Consider the following 6,000-nt stretch of genomic DNA (forward strand, 5'->3'; position numbering starts at 1 on the left):
AATGGGACCTAATGAAACTTAAAAGCTTTTGCACAGCAAAGGAAACCATAAACAAGACAAAAAGACAACCCTCAGAATGGGAGAAAATATTTGCAAATGAAGCAACTGACAAAGGATTAATCTCCAAAATTTACAAGCAGCTCATGCAGCTCAATAACAAAAAAACAAACAACCCAATCCAGAAATGGGCAGAAGACCTAAATAGACATTTCTCCAAAGAAGATAAACAGATTGTCAACAAACACATGAAAGAATGCTCAACATCATTAATCATTAGAGAAATGCAAATCAAAACTACAATAAGGTATCATCTCACACCGGTCAGAATGGCCATCATCAAAAAATCTAGAAACAATAAATGCTGGAGAGGGTGTGGAGAAAAGGTAACACTCTTGCACTGTTGGTGGGAATGTAAATTGATACAGCCACTATGGAGAACAGTATGGAGGTTCCTTAAAAAACTACAAATAGAACTACCATATGACCCAGCAATCCCACTCCTGGGCATATACCCTGAGAAAACCATAATTCAAAAAGAGTCATGTACCAAAATGTTCATTGCAGCTCTATTTACAATAGCCAGGACATGGAATCAACCTAAGTGTCCATCAACAGATGAATGGATAAAGAAGATGTGGCACATATATACAATGGAATATTACTCAGCCATAAAAAGAAACGAGGGCTTCCCTGGTGGCGCAGAGGTTGAGAGCCCGCCTGCCAATGCAGGGGACACGGGTTCGTGTCCCGGTCCGGGAGGATCCCACATGCCGCGGAGCGGCTGGGCCCGTGAGCCATGGCTGCTGAGCCTGCGCGTCCGGAGCCTGTGCTCCGCAACGGGAGGGGCCACAACAGTGAGAGGCCCGCGTACCGCAAAAACAAACAAAAAAACAAACAAACAAACAAAAAAGAAACGAAATTGAGTTATTTGTAGTGAGGTGGATAGACCTAGAGTCTGTCATACAGAGTGAAGTAAGTCAGAAGGAGAAAAACAAATACCGTATGCTAACACATACATATGGAATCTAAGAAAAAAAAATGTCATGAAGAACCTAGGGGTAAGACGGGAATAAAGACACAGACCTACTAGAGAATGGACTTGAGGATATGGGGAAGGGTAAGCTGTGACAAAGTGAGAGAGTGGCATGGACATATATACACTACCAAACGTAAAATAGATAGCTAGTGGGAAGCAGCCGCATAGCACAGGGAGATCAGCTCAGTGCTTTGTGACCACCTAGAGGGATGGGATAGGGAGGGTGGGAGGGAGGGAGATGCAAGACGGTAGAGATATGGGAACATATGTATAACTGATTCACTTTGTTATAAAGCAGAAACTAATACACCATTGTAAAGTAATTATACTCCAATAAAGATGTTAAAAAAAATAGTAATTTTCTCAACAAACAACAGGGTCCTACTGTACAGCACAGGGAACTATATTCAACATCCTGTGATAAACCATAATGGAAAAGAATATATATATGTATAACTAAGTCACTTTGCTGTACAGCAGAAATTAAACACAACATTGTAAATCAACTATACTTCAATAAAATGTTTTTAAAAAGGTAATTTTCTCATACATCTACTAATGAATACCACATAGCTACTGTGTGTTTATGTTTATTACCCTGCAAATTCCCACAGCTGAAATTTGCAATTTTTCTATTTTTAACTATAATAAATATAGCCATTTGCATTTGCAAACTTTTCTTAAAGGTAATCAAAATATATTTGGGGTCATTATCTTACAGGACAGCAATTCCATTCTGATTGACTTATTTCCTAAACAGTATTTCCTTCTGCTTCTTCACTCTTCCTTCCCCGGGCTGTGCACACCCACCGCACACACGCAGTTCATTTCTGTGTCCCCTGCACCTAGCACATTACCTCGTAGAGCACTGGCACTCAAGTGCCTGCCGAATGGGTCGTCCTTTTATTTTTTTATAAACCAGAAACATCTTTCTGGATTTAGAGTTCAGGAAATCTTGGGCAAGTCACTTAATCTTTCTGCACCCAGATGAACTGGCTGCTCAAAAGGAGAATCACTGCTTAGAAGCAGCTAACTCTATATTTGACAAACTGTATTAGACAAACTAACTTTTAGGTCCTTTCTGAGTAGTTATCAGTGGGAATCTTTTTCTCAGGAGGAATCCTTAGCAGCTAATAAAGAAATCTTTAGAAGGCATCACAAATATTTTGTCAATGTGGACATCACAGGCATTTTAACTACCAAAATTAAATATTAAACTTTACCTAGGAAAAAATCACCAGCCATTTAGAAACGTGGTTGTGAAAGGACAGTCAACTTCCCCAAGAACTACTTGGAGAGGACACATTTCCTGGAAAAAAAATTATCTTTTATATCTGATAATTTTCAGACAAGCTTTTAAATATTAAAAGTTATCAAACTTTAAGTATGTCAAATTCAATTTTAACTTAATATTTTATGCCAGGGAGAAGGTTCCTTTTTAACTTCCTGAAAACATTTTTTAAAACTAATAAATATTAAGAGCACTTGTAATTACAGACCATTTTCTCTCTCCCACCTTCTCCCAGAGTGGCGCACGCAACAGATAATTTTATGTTTCACAGCTTCTTCCATGAGAGTAGACAAGAAGGATGTTACTATCCCCACTTTATATACAAGAAAAGTGAAGTTTTGAGAGGTTTAAAAATTCTCTGCCCAAGATTCGACGACTCCAGACGGAGGAACTTCTGCTCTACAGCTGCCTAGTCTACATCTACAGCAAGATGATATTGGACCAGAAGAGGTCACTTCTTGCTCTAAAATTCTAGACCAAAACATGTTCTTACCAACACTGTTGCCATGAGAGCTGAAATACACATACACTGAAGAGTAATAAATAACTGTCTTCTTTATTTTTTGCTAATCAAGCCAAGAAAAGCTTGTCACATACTCCACTGACAGATCTCTTCTACTATTCCCCAACATTCAAAAATTTGGCTATCCTCTCATGATACATTCGTCATTTCTTAACAAATATTTGAGCTTCTAATTCTAACAAGGAAAGATACTCCCTTGAGTGAGATAACAGAACAGTAATTTGCTGTTTCACACGATGCTGACCTGCAAAGTGCAGAGGTCAAAGTACCTGACCGTTAACAAAAAAAGGAAGGAAAGAAAAATCACTATGAAGAAACTTTCTGGGGATGACTGTAAAAGCATAATTTCCATAATCTTAAGAATGAATAATTCACTGCCTTTCTGAACTAAGATTCCTCATCTGGCGGACAGAACACAGATAATAATCTGACTATTCTCTCTACTTCCTAAGCCTGGGGCACAGCTAGATCCATTCTAGAAGCAAAGAAGAGAAGTTAATTCATGACATTCAATGGATGCCTTAGGGCAGTGGGCCTAGCGCAGGTCTGAGGCTGCCAGGGATTCTGTGCACTGGGAAACAAAATGCAAACGTTCAGCACAATTAGTACTTGTACTGAATATTTTTAAAGAAAAAGAATTAATTCTGTTGGCCTAAAATTTTTCAACTCTCCCACAGTATAAACATCCACTACAGTTTCAACGTCACCATCTCATTCACAGTATTGTCTGTGGAATGCATCAAACACTAGTGCAACGCCTAAGTGAACAAAACACTGTTCTCTTTCTAAAATAATCGGTAATCTGCTGTCGCTACTCGCTGAGCACCTACACGCTCCACTAGCTGGGCTTACTGGCAGTAAACAAGCACAAAGCAAACTATTTACAGGGGAAACAAAAGGCGCCGCTCCGTACCTGCCTCGCCGCTCCCTCCTAGCATCCAGCCCTGCAAGGCCCCCCCCGACGGAGGCGCGTCAGGTGCGTTCACTCCCACCGCGCGGGGTCCCGTCTTAGACCCCAGGGACAAGACAGGGGGCGAGGGGACAAGTCCTGCTCCCCAGGAGCTGACACCCACTAGGGTGGGACGGACCATAATTCAGCAAGTAATTTCTGGTCGTGCTGAGTGCTGTGCAAGGATTCAAACCAGGCGACAGGATGGAGTGACTCCAGGGAACGAATCAAGCTGAAGAAGCGGCAGAGCCCAGCTCAGAAAAGGGGTTCGAGGTCCAGTCCGGCCGCTCCCCTGAGACGCCCTTTCAAAAGCTGTTTCCCCCCCGCGCGGAAGCGAGGGCAGAACAGTGCCCGCCTCTGGGGTGTCGGGGCGTCCGGGGGACTGGGGGACGGCGACCTACGCGGGGCGCTGCGGGCTGGGGGGGCCCTGCGCCCCCGCCCCGACCCCACCCGCTAGGCCGCCCCGACGGGCCGGCGCCCCCCGACCTGGCCTCCCCTTCCCGCCCGTTCCCGTGCCCCCGCCCCCAGCCCGGCCCGCGACCCCCTCCCGCCAGGCCCCGGCCAACGCCCGCGCCCCCAGCCCTCCCGGCCCGAACCGCTATCCGCCCGCCACTCACCGCCGTCAGGTCCGGCAGCCGGTCCCGCATCCCCGCGGGCCGGGCGCCGCGCGCCGCCGCTCAGGCCTGCCCGGCGCCGCCTCCGGCCGGCCGCGAGCTCTCGGTGGCCCCGCCGCCGCCTCAGCCCGCCGGTCGCCGTCCCCTCCGCCGGCGCTGCCACGGAAACCGCGCCGGCGCGCTCTGCGTACGCCCGGCCCGCGCCGCGCCCAGGCCCACGCAGACGGCGGGAGCCTTCCTGCGGGAATGCCGCGGCCCGAGGGGCGGGGCCCGCCGGGGAGGGGAGGAGCCTTGGCGGGGTGGGCGGGGACTATCGGGGAGGGAAGGGGCCGGCCAGAGAGGGGAAAGAGGCGGGGCCTCTTAGGCCGGGACAGGGACAGGACCTGGTGGGGGAGAGGGCAGAACCTCACTGAAAGTGGAGGGGCGGGGCCTGTTGAGGAAAAGGCGGGGCTGGCCATGGAGGGGCGGGGCCCGGCCGAGCTGCGTTCTGGCGGCCTTTTAGCCTGGTCAATTAGATGCACCTTTTACCCTTCTTGATTGCTTTTGTTTTTGTGTTTTCGCATTCATTTTATTTATTTTAAAAATTCGTGGTAAATTTGGTGACAAATTTAGCAAGCCTATGGAGATGAGCTGGGTGCAGCTTTGCATATGCGTATTCTGAACATAGGCCTTCTCTTTAAGGCTTCATACCAGCATTTTGTGTGAATAAAGGACAAGAGATAAAGTAAGGCCTATAATGCTTAACGAACATTACAAAGAATATAACTTAAAATGGCATGGGATGGTGATATGCAGGGACTCAGGCCTTGGGATGCAGTTCTAGTGGAGAAATAGGATACAGAAGCAGATAAATAAGCAAAGAAAATAGGGGCATGCACTTGGAGGAGAGCTGAAAGAGGGCTGGCTACATCAGAAAGGTGGGCATAAGAGGCGCCAGAGTTTAGGCCAACAAAGTTAGAGGGAACAGTCCCCAAGACCACTCTCACTTCTGACACCAACTACAAGTTCTGGGGGTTCCCCCAACCACACTCAAGTTCAATAATTCACTGGAGGGACTCAGAATTCACTAAAAACTGCAGTGCTGACAGGGTTTATCACAGGGGAAGGATACAGATTAACATCAGCGAAGAGCAGAGGTGCATGGGGGGAGACCGGTTGCACCAAATGGGAGGCTTCTGTTGTCTTCTCCTTGGGCAGTCAGGGCACATTACTTTCAAGCATTGATGTGTGTCAATATACACGAAGTCACCAACCAGGAAATCTCACCCAAGCCACCAAATTCTGGGTTTTTATTGGGGCTCCATTGCATAGGCATGACTGTTGATTGATTACCCTCCTGGTTGATCTAAGTCTCCAGGTTGACCTGTACCCATGTAACCCAAAAGTCCCATCCTAAATCACATTGGCGCTCTCTGGCTAGTCCAAAGGCCCCCAGGCAAACAAATACTACTTCCAGGAGTGAGAGCAAAGGACAGATTTCTTTTTGGACAAGGTTAAATTCTTTACTACCTCCTTGAATAGGTGTCTTTTGTGCTATGATCTAAGGTAAAGAAAGCAGCCATAAGAAATATATTTGAGAATAGTCTA

The 6,000-nt window shown here is 46.6% G+C and overlaps 1 protein-coding gene across 2 annotated transcripts in view; it reads right to left on the bottom strand.

Annotated features, from left to right (window-relative positions):
- The window catches only part of STX2 (syntaxin 2), a 44,656-nt gene extending 40,230 nt beyond the window's left edge, over positions 1–4,426 (bottom strand). For both annotated transcript variants that reach the window (XM_029232313.1, XM_029232303.1), the window contains exon 1: positions 4,417–4,426. The gene's annotated coding sequence lies outside the window, so the exon portion shown is untranslated. The remainder of the gene's footprint in view (positions 1–4,416) is intronic.
- Positions 4,427–6,000: the final 1,574 nt, after the last annotated feature.

This window comes from Monodon monoceros, unplaced genomic scaffold, assembly GCF_005190385.1.
Source record: "Monodon monoceros isolate NGI ecotype Baffin Bay Population unplaced genomic scaffold, NGI_Narwhal_1 Super_Scaffold_1, whole genome shotgun sequence".
Classification (NCBI taxonomy): Eukaryota; Metazoa; Chordata; class Mammalia; order Artiodactyla; family Monodontidae; genus Monodon; species Monodon monoceros.